Genomic DNA, 21,355 nt, shown 5'->3' with positions numbered 1-21,355 from the left:
CATGGTCTTCCATGCTGCATCTGACCACACCGTGGGCTTGTGAGTGGCCAGTAGACGGCGGAGCTGGGTGTTAGCTAGTACAGGGTGCACATCAACAGCCACCTGAGGTGACGTCCAGAGAAGCAACTACCAACAAGTGTTTGCCACCTGCAACCATATGTGAACACTGCCAGAGACTGGCTTGCGCCAAGCAGGTGTAGTTTATGCTGGTGTTTGTCAGACTGTGGGCACCTACAGACCAGTCGTGCACACAGCCCCAACCTCCGCCTGCCGTACGACAGTCCGCTGCCGCCTGAACACTAAGTACACCACAGGCGGCGCCGTCACTGCGTCCTGCGGCCACAGCCATGAAGGGTAGAACATCTCATGGTTTACTATGACTGCCATGATGACCTAGCACAGACCATCGAAGATAGCTGATAATATATGTAATAAGACGAACGTACTATATCCCATTTACGAATCAATGGTTGCAGGCCTGAGCGTCCCTGCGCCCTCGTGCACACACACACACACACACAGGCGATGGTCCACACATCAAATTTTAGCACTCTAAAAAGAAAACCGTGGAGACAATATCTTTCAATAAACATTTGAGTGAAAACGGCTTCCCTATCGATTGTTCGTCTCTGGAGGTTTGATTTTCAGTCCGTGAAGTTCCTGAATTTTCTCTGCGCCTGATCTCTAAGATTTTGACTTTGGAACAGTGACCGCTCCTAGCCAGCCTTGAACTCTTGTAGGTCAGTGCCAGACAAGTGTACAACCACGGACACGGGTCATTGCTCTTTTGTTTCATTGAAAACCACTTATCGCGCAGTTAGGGCCTCAGTAGGTGCCAGAGATGTGACCGCCTCGGGGGGAGTTAACAACCACTAACCAAGCACTCCTTAAAGCTTTTTATTATTATTATTTTTTTTGCACCCTCCTCCGAGTTGAGATGCCGAATATAGACTACAGGCTGCCGAGGTCAACAACGCTACACGCCATGCATTCGGTGAATGTGCGATCTTGGCTCAGACTAAGAGGATCCGTAGTCACCAATGTTTAGTCTACTTGCTAAATTATTTCTTGAGTGAAGCTGTGAGCAACCGATATATTGATTCCTGTGGTGGTGGTGGTGGCAGTGGCGATGGGAGGGTAACGGACTGGCTTTGTTGCTACCTCCATTACACTCCTTTTGTTGTTACCTCTGGTAGCTGTTCTTAGACTCCTAATATAGTCAGTGATTGTGGAGTCCATCATCGTCATCATCATTATCATCATGAGTCTTCATTATCATATCATCATCGTTGTCATCATCATTATCATCATCGTCGTTTATATTGATGATTTAATTTAAACACCAAACATAACTCTTTCAAATATTTTTGCCGTCCATTTATAAATGATTTTGTTTGTTTATTTCCGTACACACCCACACTAACACATTATCTAAGCCCTGAGCCCACGGGGGCATCATATTACGGAAATTCTTACAGACATGCTTTTTGTTCCTCCCGCCTCCTTCACCAGCTGCACTTCAAGTCCACACAATACTGGAGGCTGTGAGGAGGGGTGTATGGTTAGGGGGGTACAGGAATCCATCGACCTGCATCTCTGATCTCTTGTTGATTCCTGTGGCTGTTTGCCGGCCTGGGGTGAATTCGTTTGTGAAAGTCTCCGCTGCTCCTGTTGCTAGAACTCCAATGGGTGGGGCATGTGTGACCTATTGACCTGTGCCGAGAAACTTACCGACTGACTTGCGATTTGCCAGGGCGGCGATGAAGATGCAGCGCTAATGGCTGGCAGTGCGGCGGTGCACTAAGGTGAGGGCGACAGACAGGACGGACAGAGACAGACAGGACTTTGTGTCTGGCAGTCGTCAAAGGCGCTAATGACCACGCCACACGTGCAGCGCCACCTAGCAACAAATACAGACAGAAATAAAGACAGGACTGCGTGCCAGTTCATGGACGACAAAAAGACAACTGTAGCTGGACGACTGAAAAAGAAAACATACGGAGTGAGGAAAAGAAAGGCGAAAGAAAAGAATAAACTTTTGTATAGCCTTTAAGCTTTCAACTTGAGGAGATCCAGGCTGTGTGGAGATGGACTGATGGAGGGCAATGATGATGTTGCCTATCCTGTTAGTGTTAGCACCCAGACAGGATGCCTCTCTTTTTCTTTCTTTTCTTCTGTGACGCATACTGGACTGTTAGCGTTGACATCCAGGCAGGATACTTTGTTAGCTTACACACGGAGAGGATATTGTCATGCTAGCCTTCACCTGTCGCATGTCATCCTGTACTGCTCACATCCAGGCAGGACTTTTTGTTGAGCGTTGACACAAGGTAGTGTGCGATCTTCTTCTGTTTACATGAAGCAGGATGCTTTCGTATTCATTCATCCTCTCGTTTTCTTCTCCTTGTCGGCCAATAGGTGCCACATAGTCACATACAGTGAGTGTCCCGAGACGAGACCCGAACCTCACACCTCTCACTTCTGTGGTTACAAGCGAGTGTTTTAAACACCGTAGTACCGGGCGCCTCACGTAGATGCGTGTGTGGAGTGTGGAGAGGGTTAATCGTGGAAAAGGTTTGTGGAGGCCGCAACAGCTTGATAAAAAAAAAAACTTGACATGTCACGCTTGGAAGACTACACCGGGGTTCGGTACCGTGGGTCCTTGATACCCACTGAGCCTGAACACATGTCCCGTCGTCTCTGTCGGTCTGTGCGTGTGTGGTTATGGTCTCTAAGCATTGCCTGTTATGAGCGTGCGTGCACACGTGTGTCGAAGCGGTGTAATGGTGCGTCACATTGCCTGGGGTATCGTGTTCACTCTTTGTTCTTTCTCCATCTGTGAACGAGTGTTTGAAAGGGTGAGCTTGCAAGAAAGAGCATTACACAAGCTGTTTTTTCTTTGTGTGTGTTAGTTATGTGCGCGCGCGTGCATGGATATGCATGAAGGAGAAAATAGGCAAGGAGACTTTTTTTACATTTAGTGTCTGTGCGAGCGTGCGTACGTGCGTGTTAATGAAAAAGAAAAAAGAATCGTATCAGATGCTGTCTGTACGAGCAAGTGCGTAAGGAGGTGCGCGTGCGCACGCACACACACACACTGTCTCGAGAGAGGGTAGCACCGGGTGGTACACACAGCCTGGAAGTCAGCGCGCGCTGTCTCGCAGCCCCGCCAGGCCGTGCCGCATCACCAGCAACAACAGCAGCAGCAGCCGCCGCCGGCAGTACGACTGGGGGCTGGCGTAGCGTCAAGCGCGCTCTCTCGCCACTCTGCTCGTGCTCGGGGTCTGTACGGCGCGGCGCACGCACTCCTCTCACTCACACACACACACGTGGGCCGACCACACGGCCTGTTGACATCGCTCTGCCGATACCAGTTTGCTGTGAATGCCACACACGAGCTGGGGTGCCCTTGTCTGTACCTGCAGTTGCCGCTGCACTTGTGTTCTCCTGGTACCTGTTGTTGCCAGCAACAACTGCCACAACGTCGCCGACCAACTCTTCTTCGCATCAATCGTCGTCTGTGTTCACACCCGAAGAAAACAAGTTTTGGCCCCGGACATGAAGAGTGTTTTGTGGTGAGACATGCCGAGGACGTTTTGTTGTTTTTAAAGTGAAGTAATTTAACAACTTTGGGTAAAAGTTTTTTCTTTTTTTTTGTTTTTGTTTTTTGACGGACGCGGAATGTCCCAAGGCGGAGGGAAACAGGCCCAGGTGTCTCGTCTTCTGCCTCGTCTGAAATGCTGAATGCGACTCGAGGGAGTGTTTAAAATCAGGCGCAGCATGCTGATGCACGTGCGATGACCGCCGTGGAATACTGGAACCGCGGTAACGCAAGCGGCACGTAAGACGACGAGGAGGGCAGAACTTTCTCCTCTTTCCCCATTCCCCATTCCCCGGCATCGCGTGGCACTCGTGTTCTTTTGTAATGCTCCCAGCCTCCCCCTCCTCTACTCACCCACCACCTCCTCCTCCTCCTTGGGGCAGGCGTGGGTATGGAAGTGAGTGAGTGAGTCGCAGCCGCCACAGCAGCCTGGTGTTCTCCCCGTGCGCCTCCGCCACCTCACTCCGGCTCTCGAGAGGAGAATAGCATGAACGCCGCATCCTCCAGGGGTGTCGGGAGTCTCTCTCTGGCGCGCGCCCACAGCCCGCTCCCTCCCTCCCACCTACCACAACTGGAGTGAAGCCAGCGGCAGCAGAAAGGCAGAGATGAAGAACCATCCTCTCCTTTTGATATGTTGGCCAAGTATATGATCTGGACTGGAAGCGACTTATTAACGGACTGCAGTGTTGTCAGTCACAGACGGCTGGCGGTCACAGCTACATGTGAGTCCACAAGGGAGTGAAACGCTGTCAGATTCTCCACACGAGTTGCTTTCCCTGCAAGGAAGTGAATTCAAAGACATGTAAATTAGACTAGGTCGGCCAGAAGAGGAGAGACAGAGAGAGAGAAGAAAAAAAATCCAAACAAACGAACCCGCAAGCGAGATGATCACAGATACAAGTTATTTTTCTCTTTTTCTCATCCAGTGATTAACATGTTGACTGATTCTTGTGGAAGCTTGTGGATTCTGGTGTAGAGACGGAGAGAAACCATTGACTTTTTTTCTCTCTTCTCTGCAGACGCCGTATTTTGACCGCGGGTGAACGAGTGAGTGGACTTACCGGAGTTGCCACTCCCCTCCCCTTCCTTCTTGTGACATGGACGTGTGATGGAGTTTGTGTGATTCCGACCAGAACTGTGGATTTCATTTCTTTCAGGTGAGTGAAGTGTTCTTACACCTGTACTGCTGCCTCTCGCTCACAGCAAAGGACCATCCATCAAACAGCAAAACAAAACAAATAAACATGGAGGTAAATAAACAAACACAAAAGGTCTTTTTTTAGTTGTCAGCAAGCGAACGGTTGAGTACAGACACAAGAATCAAGGGCGGACTAGCAGAGACAAGGGTATTTGAACAAAACATCTACGGGAGGGGAGAGGGATTCACATCTCTCACGACGCAGTTTCCTTCAGTTTTTGTGTCGCTATCTACCGTTCCTTCCTTCTCGACATTGAAAGACGAACGCGCTGGTATACTAACAGAAGGGTGGAGGGTAGTGGTGAGTGAGTGATCAGTATAGTCACGTGAGTCACCAATACCTCAAATTAATTCACACCTCCCATGATTGCTTCTCTCACCCTGTCCGACTCTCCAACCCCCGGAGTATTAGACAACCAATTTCCATGCCTGGCTCGTTTGTTTTCCAACACATTTGTCGGCGGGACGAGTCTGTGATGAGGGCGGAACAGATGCGCGATCAGCGAGTGGTCACGCTCAGTGTGGTGCGGTTTATTAGCCGCTCGGGATGCCTCCACCCTGGGTGCCTCCAGCACTGACGAGACACGCTTCATCGCGTGGTAAGGGACCGGACACGCTTGGCTTCTTACCTCGGCAGTTAATACGCGAGGTTAGGTAGCTACGGGCCCGTCACGCCTGGTTAGCTAGAGACCCGATATGCTGTTTTGTTCCTCACACAATACCATCGCTTCTGGGGGAACAAAAAAAAAAACCACTAAAATAAATTATCGCTTTTTGTTTCTTTTTGTTAATTATTCTTTCTCTCTTCTCCGCCTTGTTTCGAGTATCACAACAAAACTATCAGTAAGAACTACGAAGAATCTGTCCTACAAAATGTATAGTTTGCCTACCAGTTTTAAAAATCGTATAATAGGAGCAGCTTTCCTGAAACTTGACATAATATTTGCAGTCAAGAAGCTTAAATTTCGATGGAATGGTCAAACTAGAATGTGACGGTAATTAATTTAATTTTGTTGTGAACGGTTGAAGTAGTTTATGACTGTCCACTGACTGGGCTGAACTGTAATGGACCCTGGTCACATCTTGGTGTCGGCGTGTGAACTCGCCATTCTTAGACAGCACGTGCATTCACATTCACTGTTTTCACCTGAAACATCTATGAACCGAGGCATACCAATCTCACTTTAAAGGGTGCCAGTCGGAAAGAAAGCCTTATTTAATTCAAGCCGCCCAAAAAAAAAAAAAAACAAACAACAAACCCCACATTTATCCGCACGTCCTCATAACAAAATCCTGAAACAGGAACTGAAACTTTCTTGTTGCTCTCCCACTGACTCTCATATTAGCTGCGATGGACGGTCCCAACAAGTTTCACGGGACTTGAACTTACACATGGCGATGTGCACCAACGACTGCCGAGCACTACACACAAACTCTTGTCTCCACAGGCACCAGAACTTTATTGAACTTACTCTCATTATTGAGTACTCTACAGTTTGGTACTGTTTTGGTTATTTACTTCTGTTTATTTCACGAAATGCGGTTGAGGAATGTGTTTTACATTAACTGTAGCAATATTTTAATTCCTTTAAAAAGTGCATAAATCACCTAAATGAATTGAAATCAGGTAAAACAGTCCGTATCACGTACAGAAATACAAACCACATAAAACAGTACAAGTCAGTTAAGGGAAATTTACCACGCAGGAGCTAGAGAATGTAAAAACACAAACTTAAAGAGCAAAGGCATAAAACATTTTGTAATAAACTGGAAATGAAGATACTTGTCAATCTTATCAAGTATCATAAAGGCAATTTGACATTATAAAACAATAATCAATGCAATGATCATGGAGTAAGATCACGATAAGACCCTCACATAAACAATGATGTGTGTTTGTGTGTCTCTCTCCTATCGGTCCTTGAAACCCCCAGTAATTAATTTTTTATATTGCGGTTGGAAAACAACAAGAATCTCAACTGTATATCAATAGACCCTTTGAAGAATGCTCCAGCAGAGCAGCGGGAGGTGCACCAGGCATTAGGGGGACCTGAATGTAGCTGTGAGGAGGGTTCTGGACACCAAGCGCTCGTTACTGTCGGTTTGGACTCTCACACCTGACAACAACCGTACGACCTGTGTATCATGATGGCTTTACTACCTGCTGCTCGCCTCTAGTCGCGTGCACAGGTACCCAGCCCACGCCAACTGTGCACCCGAACACTTCACAAACCCTTTGAACTGTCACTGCTATTAATAATGCATGCTGGGACTGAAAGAAACGAAATTGGTCAACACAATCTGTTGTGCACTGGAACAATGTTCTACAGTCTCTACAGTCAGAACAGCGAAATGAACGATGACGGGCAGGCTGAAAACACAGCGAACAAACTATTCATCACAACAGGCAAAGATAACACGAAAAGATACATTCTTCATACATTAATAAATACTTTTTAGTTGGTTTTTTTGTTTTGTTTGTTTGTTTGTTTTGTTTGTTTTCGGTTTTGTTTTGTTTTTGTTTTTGCTTTTTTTTTTTTGTTTTGTTTTGTTTTTTTTTTGTTTTTTGCAAGGAGCTTATAAATAATAAAGAATTGTAACATAAGCTAGATTATCTAATATTCTGTAATAAAGTTAGTAAACAAAAGCAAAAACACTAGATTAAGGAGGAAGCAGGCAGCAACATTTTTAACATGTTGAAAAATAGGAAAATATTCATTTATCAATTATATATCTAACTTGTGTGCTGGAAAGTCGCCATAAACTGAGACGGAATTCCGAAAACTCGACCAACATGGTTCAGAAAATCCTTCCGCAGAAGAAACGCAGCGAGACGTGGCGGGTGGTCTGGGTGAGACTTGTCACGTGACATGGTACTGGGCACGAGGGACGCCATTTACACGTGTGAAATGTTCCCTCGCGTAGAGAGCAAATGAGAACACCACAGAAGCGACCTCCGGCCTGCCTCAAACGCCCGTATGTTGTCGTGTGTGCACCCGAGGTCGCGATGTCTCAGCCTTCATATCTCTCTCTCTCTCCCTTCGGAGAGTGGCGAGCCTGTGGTGAGCCTTCTCCCGCCGAAATTTATGGCCGGTTTTATGTACGGAGAGGAGATAACGAACGCTTGCGAGCAGGTTTATCTCCCTTTCATGCTTGCATAAAAGTGGCTTGAGGGATCCTGCTTCCTGAAAAATAAACGGATGCAGTTATGGGTGGGAGAAGGAGATACGACCTCTTCATGCAAGCCGGTCCCCGGCCCTAGCTTATCGTCGGCGCTGCTGCCATCAGCAGGTCGCATGGGGCCGTCACGACCACGCGGCAGGGGAGGCGACTGGCCGCGTGACATACTTGCTGCATGCCCTTGTTTCCGCACTGTGGGCATGCTGAACCTTCTTCCTCCAATCACAGACTGTTTTTGTAACCCCTACTTGTCTGTAGTCTGTTTCCTCCATTTTAGTCAACCTTCACATCCTCCGCCCCGCACACTCATAAATTTCAATCTCTTCGGTATTTGTTGGTAACTCTTCGGCGTGGGTGGGTGCGAAACCTAAGAAAGTGTCGACATGATTATGTTGTAAAAGGCGGGTCCTGAAGGGCCGAAGGGAGAGGGAAGGGACGAGAAAAAAAAACTCGATGGTGGTAGGATTATGGGGAGGGTTCGTCAGCTGTGGCGGGGAGCAGGAGGGAGGAGGCAACGACAACAAGTCTGTGTTGATTTCCCAGCAGGCTGGTCACAATCCTCGCGGTCTTTCCCACCACACTAAAGCCCCCCATCTCGTTCTTCAGTCTTTCCTCCCCCTGGCCACAAAAGGTCTCATCCTTGCAGGCTTTGCAGACGAGCCGCGAGCAGTGGTGGATTCTTTTGAGGTTTTATTGCTGCTCATGAAATCGCTTGTTTACATTTTTTCCGGCCACGTGGACACTCCAATGGGTGGGAAAGGATGGGAAAATGTGCCCGAAATCGCGATGCATGTCGACACCGATGAATCTTTCTTGGCTTTTCCCCTCCAAACCTGTCCTTAGCAAATTTACGAATGAAAAATATCGAAGCCATTGTGCGTTGTATGGCTTGGCTCAACACCATCGTCTGTAGTCTTCCAGAGACGCCCACAACTTATTTGCTAGTCATTCCAGCCTTGGAACCTCAGATTGCTAGTTCTTTTTTCAATCTCTTGTTTCCTTTCTTTACGAACGTGCACAAAGGAGGAAAGATCAGCAGCCTGTGCCGAGCACTTTGTCCGACGATCGTTATCCGGTGTTCATTATCCTCCGATTTAACTACGGCAGCTCGTCGGCTCTCTCTTTACTTACAGGACAGGGCTAAATATAAGTAAGATGCCAGCGGGTCTCTTTACTTACACAAAGTTCTTGTTACAAGGTTGAATAGACAGGATGTATTCTCTGTTCTCCCTTCACCCACCACTCTCTCTCCGACACACACACACACACAAACACACTGTCAGAGAGAATAAGACTGCAGTGGCATTTGTTGGCATGAAAACCTACTCGAAACATTTCCGACTTACTTGTTAGGGCTTAGTGCACTTCGCGAAAAACCCACAAACCCAATAATTTTCTCTTAATCTCTCTCGCATTTCGTGTGCATGCATGTTGTTCCAGTGTTATTGTCTTGTTCCTCTCTAGGGCGAGGACTGGCTGTGAAAACGCACTTTGTTAGGCTTATGCTATCAGCGTGGTTAATAAACAATTGTTAATCTTATTGCCTTTCGAAAGGCCGACATGTGAATGGACTGTGAAGTAGCAGCCCTCGTGACTAAAATCCGAACCTTGTTTTCCATTCAGCTGGCTATCCGTTCACCCGTCCACCCGTCCACCCGTCACACAAAACGATAGGTCGCCAGGCTAGCGAGCAGCCGGGTACTCGATGCCGGAGCCTGAGCTCGTGTCACGGCGAGTGGCCCTCGACATTCAACAAACTATTCTTTTTCTTCTTTTCTTTTCTTCTCCACATGACTCCCCTCTCCCTTCCCTCTCACTCCCTTTCTAGTCTTACGCTCAGTCGTCTGGAACCGCCAGACGTGGGGATCGATGTTGCTGTCGTGTCACATGCCGGCCGGTCAGCAGGTGTGTAATTGCCCCCCAGTTTCGAAGCCTACAGGCCACAACCCAGCGGTCCCGTGGATACCTGGGGATGTTTTCAGACATCTGTCCTGATTGACTTGGTTGGATGTTAATATGGGCTGCGGGGTGAATAGGGAAATGCTTGGTTTGTTTTGGTTTTTTTTCCCCACAATTTTCACATGTAGTCCTGGGTCTAGTTTGATGGCTTGCCGGATGTCTCGTGTTTTGTCCGCATACTTTTTTCCTCGCCCTTCCCTGATTTTCATCCTTTGGGAACCCCTTTTCAAGTATCCGCTCCGTCACACACGGGTATCGAACCTGGCTAATTCATGAGTCTTTGGGTTCAGATATCGTTGCTGTAACCACTAGGCTTCTCACGTTTCCTCCCAGACGACGACAGTTGTGTCAAGAGCTTGCAGGTCTTTAATTAATTAACTGTTACTCGTTGGTATGTCGTAACACTACCCCCCCCTACTCCCCTAATTCAGCGAGTATTTGCACAGACCAGCGTTTTAACTGAAAGAACTGCAAGTTGCTTGTGTTTGTTTGAATGTTTGTGGACAGTTCATAATTTAGGCTTCGTTCGACAGATGTGTCAAAATCTATATCTGTGGCCTTGCATGTTGAGATGACCAAGCAAAGCATTGAACTCTGTGACAGCTCGTTGTACCTTCCCCCCCACGAGCGGCTCCCTCTTCACGTCAACTCTGCGTCCTCTCGTGAACCCTGACCTTTATCCACTTTCACTACGACTCGGTCTCCATCGTATACCTGGAGCCAGAGCAGCTCTACACACACCACACCTGCGAACCATAGTTTATGCCCCAGTCCCACCCCCACCAAACCACTTGACAGCAGCCACCACCTAGACTTGCCAGAAAGATTGGTGGATTTGAACAACCCCGAGCAAGTTCATTCAAGGACAGCTTACAGGCCGTCGCGTGCAACAGGCCACGGCAGCTGGAAACTTCTAGGTGGTTGCCACCCTTCCGGCTCACCCACCCTCCTCCCTCTGTTTCTCCTGTTCGCAGTGACCCACCGTCTCCTCGCCTTCTGCTTATCAGTGAGGAGGGAGGGGCGAGGACACGTGTAATGGCCAGCAACTCTAGCGTGACGCACGTGCCTCCCACACGCGTCCGCGGCGAGTGAATAATTTGTCAGTTCTGCCATCCGGGCTTCTTACGCCTGGGAGTCCCAGAGATCCTCGCAGTCCCAGCAAGTCCCAGGACCGAGGGAAGGCGGAAGTTAGACGGGGGGGGGAGGTGAGCGGGGTGGCAGCGATGGGTAGGTGTGCAGTAATTTCATTCTCTCGCAGCAAGGGAGAGAATTAGTCCGCCGCCTGGTCGCCTCACTTATCCATGCCCCACCCACCCCACACCACCACTATCTCTACCTCTGCACGCACACCCGTAGATTGGTTCTGTCCGGCAGCCAGGGAAAGGTGCCTGGTACAGCGAGGTAGTCGTTGGCTCGCCACGCAGGACAAGCTGCTGGCGGCTACTTGCCGAGTCTTGTCGAGTCTTCACGCTCCATTTTGTCTCGGCCAACAAGCGCTCGTCACGCGGGAGCAGCAGCAGCCACTTGCTGAGTAGAGCTCATCCGTTTTGTCTGGGGGCCCCCATGCAGGAACTTCTGTGGCACACTGTTCCACATACCACTGAATTTATGGTATTAACTATGAACTCAGTCTCCCTTTGTGGCAAGACCTTTAGCAAATGAAGAACGGTTTGCAAATATTTTTTCCAGACTACCAGTGGGTACAAGAGCCAGAGGTCGCTAATTCTTATGTGACTGTCGAACATGAGTAAAACATTCAGACACCTTGCATTCATATTTTGCAGTTTCTAATACAAAGAGTCATAACATTGCTGTGTGAATTGTCTCATCTTCGTTTCGTAACTACTTGTTCAAATGCGTTTGCGCGAGTTTATGTGTTTGTATGTGCGTTCGCGTGTGTGTTTGATTGTTTCTGCGTGGGTGGGCGTGTTAATTTGCTCTCATCAACTCCAGCGACAACACAACGAATCCACCACCCTTCGGTCGAGCCAGCACAGTAGTGAGTAGTGCTCACCAACAGGGGACACTATCAGTCAGCTCCTGCTTGTCTGTCGTGATTGCCTCCAACACGTATCCCCCAGTGTAAGCACAAAGGTCAGTCCAGGCTACAAGTGACATTTATTTACGTGCTCTCACATCTTGGTGGGATACCTGTGTGTGTGTGTCCGTGAGACCGATAATCATGGATGAACCTACAGTAATATGATCTTACACACTCTTCAAGGAAAGAACTGAAACAAAAATACTTTTTTTCTAAAATAACGTTTTCAACCAGAAACCGAGAGGTTTTTTTTTTTAGCTGCTATAGTCTGCGAGACTTTGAGAACATCGAAATGTCGGCAGTTTTATAGAACCGTGAAACCTGAGCAAGTCTTACTGCATTACAGAAGTAGAGTCTTGCGACAGAGAGAATTTTATAACAGAGGCCACTGAGAACACCTGAATAATACAAATCCCCGAGGCCTTCATTGTCTTTGATAACATCCTGTCCCAGAGGGCAAGTCCCGAAGGCTGAGGGTATTGATGATTAGAAGCTTGGGCTACAGTGCAGGACAAAGTTGTGGTAGTCGCTGGTTCCGTGCGATGACCTTTGAAACTTGTCTGTCGCGAGCTGTAAACATCCCAGTGGACGATGACCACGTCCTGACGAGGCTGTGGCGAGAGTCCACATCGTGATATGACATCCTGGTTACTCATTGCAGTGACTATGGTAACTGTAGAGAGCGTTGACTTCCACGACTGACTGACTCATCCCCTTTGCTGAGAGACTCTAGGCCTGATGGGAAAACAAGTGAGATGCAGATCAGCATGGCGACCGCTTGGGGGCCAATTACAAGTGAAGTGCATCGTTAGACTCGCGTTTGGTCCAGGGCTTGAAGGGCAGCGGCGGTGGTTGTGGGGCGGGGAGGAGGGGGACTACTTAGCCGCTGGACGGAAGTGACGAGGCGAAGATCAAGGAGGTGGCGCTCTCTACGTCACGTGACTGGCAGGAGCTCATAACAGGCCTTTGAGTCAATACCATCAAGCCAGTGCTTTCTTTCTGAGCACAGCACTTGACTGCTGCCGAGGGCCACGCCTGTGACTTTCCTCTCACCGTGCCACGACCGTCTCACCACCACCGTGACGTACACACATTCAGAGCTATGATATATTTATCTTTGTTATCGTCAAGTTATCAAGCGTGCAGGGAGAGCACTCTTACCAACAGGCTATCGTGTGGTCAGTGTAGGAAGTTAATGGTGCTTGACAAGTCAAAGGGTATACATTTTAACCAGTCGAACGAACTGGCCTATCGAAAAGATGACAAAGATGACAATATTCAAAAATGATAACGTGTGCTTATATGAGTGATGAGGGCCACCGGCTTCCTCTTGGTCATCGGCTGAGCGAGTTTGATGAGGGCCGCAACTTGCTGATCGTCGGCAGTTTGCGACTGTAATCTCTGCAAATGCCAATCTTTGTCTCATGAAATCGCCATCTGTGGAGCCGCCTGCCCCAGCTATGGAGAGTGGCCTGGTACAGTTGCCGTGACCCCAGCTTATTTATATTCTCGTCAAAAGGGAAAAAAGCGCTTTCCACGTGATTCCAGAAAATCGCAATGATGAAAACGAGTTTAAATATCGTCTTCCTTACTGGAAGCTGTGTGCAAATTCTATTTGACCTTTTCAGGTTACACTTTTCTAAACTTTGCGCCTGGAAGATTGCCAGAAAAAAAATAAACAAGTTTGTGATTACTGGAGATAAGTGTTTCGCTGTATTAAATAATTTTAGCACGCATGCGCGAGTTGAAGCAATCATCGTTAAAATCTCGCGATAAAATCTGGGGAAGTGGGGTTGGCCAGCTTCTGTCCCTTGCAAACATCTAAGCTTCTCTCCCCTCGTGATAAGGGCGGTCTCCTCATCGTCACAACAACTCTCTCTCTCTTTCTCGCCCCTGTGACCCTGTCTCTCGCAAGTCGTTTATGCAGCCCGCCATTATTCAAAACCTATCCATCATGTGCAAAATCGACGAGGCGAAAACCTTAGAGTAGAGTCGTTAATTTCCTCATCAGAGGTAAAGCCAAAAAGGACAAAAATAAAAATAACGAAGAAGACAATGATGATAAATGTTCAGATTTTGCAAATACCAGTTCGACTTGCTGTGTCAAACTGCTCCTGTGGTATGTGTGACACTGTGTACCCCGGCTGCACACGAATTCACGGACGTACGCGCGCACACACGCACTGACGTACGTCCACCTGCATTGTGGACCCCGCTAATCAGGTAAATAACTGTCACTTGCAGCCTGGACTGACCTTCGCTAATTGATGCTCATCCGAGAATACGTGTTGGAGGGCATCACAGGAGAGAAGCAAGAACTGACTGATAGTGTCCCCCTGTTGGTGAGGGACTAATGTGCGGGCTGGACCGCAGGGCGGTGGATTGTAGGTGTTGTCGCTGGAGCTGATGAGAGCCAAGCACCGCCTCATCCTTCATTGTGAGCTCAACGGCTGGGTGGAGGGGACTCATTGAAATTGATCTCAGCTTTGGTGTGCGGGAGTGTGATTTCCCCGAGCCGGCCTCGGCGCGCTTAATGAATTTAACTGAAAAGTACATTCGAGAAATAATGAACAGAGTAAATACTTCCTGCCTTGATTGTGTTTTGCGTGCTCACGAGTAAACCCTGAGCGGCACACAGGCAATGGCGGACGCCTGCCCACGCCGAGAGCTCACCGAGGGCGTGCAGAGGCAGCAGTTGTGTTGCTGTAGCTGTAGTCACACATCATGATATGATTAGTTGCAAGTGCTGCAATGTACTGCACGGAGCACATTGAGATGTAGTTGTCTGTATCAATATGTTCTCAATATTCCCCCGTTATGTCTCTCTTCTCGACCTGTCTTCTCATCCTCCTCTCTCTCTCTCTCGTCCATTTGTCTGTACTGCATTTTCCCTCCTCCCTCTGAAACTTTGAAACATTGTTCACGCTGTGCAGCTAGATATGCAATGCTTAAGTATATTATACAGACGACTGTGTGGATATCTTTCTAGTGACATGTATTTAGTCCTTTCCATCCAGAAGCTGGAAGGTGTTTACAGACCGGCCAGTAATTGTTTTGGTGGGGGAAAGGGGGAAGAAAGGTTTTATGCCATAATAAATAAAGTCGTTAGGGTCTGATCGATCAGTTGCCGACAAAAAATCGCATCAACGCAGTTATGTTTATAAACTATTGTGCTCAAGGATCCATGCTGCCAGCAGTTATTACTAATGATTAGTGCCACGTTTTATACATGTGACATTGTATCACTGACAGTTGACCAAATATCAGTTTCTATCGGCTTGAACAGTGAGACTGATATTCCACGTGTTCACATTCCCGAGGTATGCTCAAAGAGAGAGTTTGGCTTTTTCTTACTTGACTTAGGCACGTGGCTAGGGGATGGAAAGCTAATGTGTATTGTAAGTGCAGACCATGTTTCTACTCGACTTTTCTCGTTTTCTAGTGTACTTGCAACGTTTCGCCTCCTTTACCGCTTGTGTCCTGACTTCTTGCCACTTGTCACAAGTTGTGGGGATAGAAACTTTCCTCTCTTACTAGTACTTACCTTTCTTCTTACTAGTATTATCATCATTCTCACAGGACTTTATAGATATGAGTATATGGACGTCAACAAAAAGATACACACACACATACAGACAAGAAATATTACTTGTTGTGTTTCCTCTCAGCCTTGTTTACGTAAAGGCGCTGCAGAATGAACCTTTAATGAGTCCCGCAGACCGGCTGTAGGCTGTGTTCTCCATTCTGGCCCCAAATTAGACAGCGGCAGGTTGAAGGGAGTTTTAAGTGGCACCGGTAACAGCCGAGCTCTCGCCATTATGGAGTGAGCAGTGAGCGAGTGTAACGGCGTAACGTCGTGACGTAGCAGCAGCCCGGGTACGTGACCGGTCATAACCGGTCAAGCTCACTGACAGTTGGCAATGTCGTCGGCTTTTTCTTTACCCAGCTTGCCCGCTTTAGAGAAAATTATTTCCCCCGTTGAATTTGTTTTTTGAGATTGCCTCTCCTCGTTTCTAAAGGTAGTGGAAAATCTTGCCGGCATTTTTTGACCAGCTGACTCAAGTGAGGCGCGGAGTGTCGTCCTTAATGCGCATGCGCGGCCTTATCTCGTGGCCAATCAGACGCGCCTTCCTCCGCCGCTGCCGTCCTGCCAGAACTATGCAAGCTTCACTGCGCAACACAAAAGAAGTGCACCTGTGTACACGCCACACACACACTGAGACAGCAACAGAACAGCGAGATATTTCATCTAGCAGGCTTTATGTATGAAGCGATGACTTGGTCTACTGTATTATAACGGTTTTGTTTTTTGTTTTTTGTTTTTTGTTTTAAACCTGGCTACCCTTCCCGTTTTCCCGCCACAAAGAAAACTGTATACCACCCTTCTTCAGTTCCCCACCATCGTCATTTGTCTCTTGTAAAGAAAACAAGCGAATCTAGCTCTGTGGCCTTGTGTGGCGCCAGTGAGTGCAGCTACATTCACCTCACACACACACATACACGTGTGTGCACGTACACAAACACACTTGATACACACTCATGCCTGACTAAGCATGCTGACCTCACATCTCACATGGCACTGCGGTCCCTTGGTCCCTGTGATATGTGAACCCTTCCGCTGCCTGTGACCCCGTCTCACCACCACGTGGCCCCCAGAGGTCGGCCTGCAGTGTCACGCGTATCGGCGACCTGCGGTCACTCGGTGACTGACCCTACCTCGGGGATGTACGCCTCTCTCTCTCTCTCTGTTAAGTGGTATCGAGTGAGGTGAGTGGGCGCTTGTTTATTTGTTTGGCCATCAGAATTACATTGTAACGAGGTTGGTAGTTTATTTACAATCTTACTTGCTCTTTCCATTCCTCGTCCTTTGTATTCCTCCTCTCTGTGTTTCCTCTTTCTATATATCTGAGCCAGAGTAAGTTTTCGCACTCGGCGAAAATAAAGTGAATAATAAACGAAGAATAAATTTTTTCTAGACATCAAAACCCTGTCACAAATCATTAAAACAGATTGACGCAGAATAGGAATGCGAGGATTTATTATTCGCTAGAGCCATGTCGGAAACAGAAAAAGATGTCAGATAATAGACAACAGATAAAAGTTGAGAGAAAGAGAGAATATTTGATCCGACATTAATACTACGTAGTCAGTAGTGGAATCGAAAGCTGTTATATATTATGGTGTCGTAAAAGAAGACAAAGAGAACATAGGAGATACAAACTAGAGAGGGAAGTGAGAGAATGTAATGAATGTTTTAACTAACTGCGAGCTGTGTCTGTACTTAGCCTTCACTCACTCAACAAGTGTGTAACTGAGTCTCAGGAGGGTACACCCTGATAGCAGAGCACCCACAGGACGCCCCACCACCCAGCGCCTTACTATTACTCCAGGCGGGGGACCCAGCACCGGACGACAGCGCAATTGATTAGATTGATTATCTCCCTATTGCCTCCCCCTCCCCTCCCAACTGTTCAGTCACTCGGTCGGTCGGCCTGGGGATGGGTGGAGGTAGCGGAGGTTACGAAGAGCAGAATAGGCTAGTTTTTTTTTTCCAAATCCTTCGCTGTCTGCGGTCAGTCAGGCGATTCGTCACCTTTGGCCACGAGTATCAGAGGTCAGCGAGGCGACGTCACGATTGTATCAGCTGCACGCGGGCTGGCTTCTCACGCGCCCAGTAATGGCGGCGACGTCTCAGACGTGTTTGCACTCCTTCTTGCAAGATGGGGCAGTAGATGGGGGTTGACGGACGGGCGAAGGGTTGGCGAATCCAGAACCTTTGCACTCAGAAGTCAGTACTTATGCGGCAGGTTTACAAGTGGAGTGCTACGCACCCAGTCTGCTCCCCAATTTCTTCTTTTTTAATAAGCAGCGCGTGTAAACAGCCACCTCTGGTTGCCTGCTGCGCCGATTTGGTGGTAGATGCACTTGTTTGGAACACTAGGTGCAGGCTGTAGTGGGCAGGATGTAATTTGCCATCTTCTAACTTGCTTACCGCCTACATTTTCACAAATAATCTTAGCGGAAGTATCGTTCGTTTGCTCGCGACCCTCAGTCCTTCTCAAAGATTGGCCTCGTGCAAGTCTTCTTGGGAAGAACATCGTGACCAAACTAAGCAGTGGATAGAGTGGCGGGCTGGTGGTATCGATGTCTACCTTTCTTGAGTGTTCGTAAGACAGAGAAGCAAAAAATAATGAGAGAAAGAAAATATGGATAATCCCAGATTTAAACAGATAAGGAGAAAAAGAGAAATAGGGAGAACATGGACAGGAGAGGATGAAGCAGAAAACAAAGAGAAGGACAGCTTAATGCACACACAGAGAATTTTATAGAGAGAAATTCAGAAAGGTGGGGAGAAGGAGGAAATAATTTTAGAAGGCAGCGAAGCGATAAGAGGCCGGCATGTGCTTTTATAATACCTACCATGTTTTATCCGTTCCGTTCGGCAAGAAATCAGCGATGTTGATAGTGAGGGCATGAACGGCCAGAACTTCCGGTTGCTTTCACACGAACATAAACAACTAACATCTATTGAACCTCAGTTTTTTTTCCCTCCCACTTTCTGTATTTTTGGCATGGACATCAAAGAGTATGCACGTGAACAGACGCCCACTTGAATGACAACACATGAAAACAAATATCGCTCACAAGGCACAGACTTGCTTCTTTTGTCGGAACTTTCTCTTTCTTCTACAGGAGACAGCAGCTGAGTTGCCTTTCTTTTCTTAATCTTTTGGTTGTTTATTTTTTGATATTAGATAAAGTTATTGTTGTACTCGCAGATTTGATGATTAAAAAATATTAACGGTTAATAATGAGAATTTGGCAATAGTTACTTTCTTTATCAACAGATCATTAACAGAAAATGCAGAAGAAATGAAAAGTAAACCAAAGACTGCCGTGGAGAGCGAAAATATGAGATAAAATTGGCGATAAACTCTGTTAATGTCTCGATAGGTATTACTTAACTAAAGTTGTCTCAACATGCCTACATATATATATATTTAAGTGTAAACGTTTCGTGTGAGAAGTAGGAATCCAGATCGAGACACACCTAACCTTGTCGTAAAATAACTCGTGGAAAAGAGAAGCTAAGGAAAGACATCCTCAAGGAAGAGAGAAACACAGGCTGGGGCAGCCAGGGGCTGGTTGCTGGGGTCTGGCATCTGTGGTGAGCAGCCCCTGTGCTCGTGGCCCCGCGCGATAAGCACGCAGTCCTCCCTCCTATCGCCGCCACGTCTCGCACTCGTGACTTTGGAGGAAGAAGCAGACACACAGACGCGAGAGGGCGTCAGCCGTCATGTCACGTGACCCGGACATTATTTATCTCTATTTTCTTCCTACTTGCTCGTCGCAGCACGAGAGCTCATTTATTTTACTTTGTGCCGATGTAAGCGGTACTGACGAATATAATTTGTTTGGTTTTGCCAACATAATAGTGTGAGCGGTGATGATGGATGGAGTTTGTTTAAAATATCTCTCTTATGATTTGGAACATCGCGAGTTGGACAGATGTAACATCGATGTGTAAGAAGATGTAGCGAGGGCAAAAGTGATGTACCTAGTAAGTTATAATCTGTAAAAGTTTGTACTAAGTCTATCTGTAATATGTAATAACGATAGAACGAGTGTAGCTATAGTCTGTAAAATCGACAGAGCTAGAGTAATTAGAAATAATAATAATTAACAGAGTGTAGCTATAATTTACAACATTGACAGGGTGTATGTATACTCTGTAATAGCTCTAAACCGATTTTGTTTAGAATGTGTATCAACAGGGACACACTATCTATAACAACGATGAAGATATTTCAGTTATTTAGAACAATGTTAAACAAAGTAAGTACATCTATAACAAGGATGCCCACATTGCTTACAACTGTATTATAAACACCCACAACTCCACTTTTCTCACTTACAGTGTACTGGCCATGTCACAATACCTCCCACACCCCGCCACACGGCCCAGAAGGTCTGTAACACAAAATGAAGGCTTCACAAAGTGTCACATGACATGTACATAAATCCCGGCCAATGGTCTCTCACCAACAGCTCTGGGCGCATCCCCTTTCCATCAGAGTGAAAACAATGGGCAGTTACACAAGTGAGCAAACCTCAAATATCGTCTGTGGCTTTGACAGTTGAGAGGGTGAGGATGGTGGGGTGGGTGTGGAGACAGAGACAGAGGCGACGAGCACAATCGATGTAAAATCGTCCGTCACATCACTTGTTTGTCATTAGCTGGGAAATGAAGTTGCTGCTCGGAGAATACTGTTTGGTGTCACTAGTGTCTGCATAATAATAATATACTGTCTCTGGGCTCTGCATGCAAAGGACGATGTGTATCTTCTGCACTTGCTGCATCTGTGAATCTTATGACAATCACGTGGTTTTTGTTTGGGTTCCATCATGTTCTGACACGTTTCTGTCGATAAAGTGCCTGGAATTGATTGACAACGGAAATGAATATTTCCTCTTCGGGTTTTTCTCTTTCGTTTTCTACAGTTTGAACTAATTTATCGTTTTTCGACTCTGTTTTATGTACAATGGCTGCCTTCATTTTGACTCATGTATTTTTGAATAACAAACCTGCTTCAAGACATTTCGCGTGGGGAGGAAGCGAACTGTAATTGGAATAAATTAAGGGAGTTACTGCCACTGAGTGCTTTTTACATCAAACTGTAATATTAAGAATAAGAAAGTGGGAATAAGAACACACAGAAGTTCAGGGAATTATTTTCTGGGTCGATGATCCTAGTTTATACAGAGTTGTATAACATCCCCAGTGCCTGATGATCAGAGTACAGAGTACAGACGCCATACGTCACCACCACTCCAGCCTCGCGGCGCCAGCTCGTGCGAACGTCACCAATGGCAACTGGTCCAATGATGCGTGTTGTAAACAGAACAACAACTTTCAAACTTTCTCCAGCCATCAGCGGGCCTTTAGCTCGAGCGATAACAAACAGACGGCGCTCCGGGTTCACTTGAGATGTGGATCGGATCCAGACCTTCCTGCAGACGAGGATGGCGAGGCTGGGAGAGGGAGACTGGTGCCGGAGTACCCTCGCACTGCCAGGTGAGGTCTGCGAGACTCGTCAACTGAGGCCGGCGGCTGGGGAGGGAGGTTAATGTAGGTTACCTGCTGGAGAAATCGCTCGACCGCCGGAAGCCAGAATCCGCTTTGAGGAGCAACGACATTAGCTGCCAGTGTTCATACTGTAAAGGATGCTACAACACACACAGGCATCAAGAGTATGTACAAAATAAACAGAAATTTACAGCATCCGGATTTGAAATCAAGTAGAAATTTATAACTTAAAATAAAATCCATACTTCACTCATTCACATGCCAGTAAGAGAAAGAGAGAGAAACCAC

General features: G+C 47.2%; 1 protein-coding gene across 1 annotated transcript in view; it reads left to right on the top strand.

Moving 5' to 3' along the window:
• Window positions 1-3,085: 3,085 nt before the first annotated feature.
• Window positions 3,086-21,355, top strand: part of LOC112559660 (teneurin-m-like) — a 163,007-nt gene continuing 144,737 nt past the window's right edge. The window contains 1 exon segment of the mRNA XM_025230994.1: window positions 3,086-4,758. The gene's annotated coding sequence lies outside the window, so the exon portion shown is untranslated.

Source organism: Pomacea canaliculata, linkage group LG3 (genome assembly GCF_003073045.1).
Source record: "Pomacea canaliculata isolate SZHN2017 linkage group LG3, ASM307304v1, whole genome shotgun sequence".
In the NCBI taxonomy this organism is placed as follows: domain Eukaryota; kingdom Metazoa; phylum Mollusca; class Gastropoda; order Architaenioglossa; family Ampullariidae; genus Pomacea; species Pomacea canaliculata.
The sequence above is the reverse complement of the archived record's forward strand: the minus strand, read 5'-3'. Positions and strand labels throughout refer to the sequence as shown.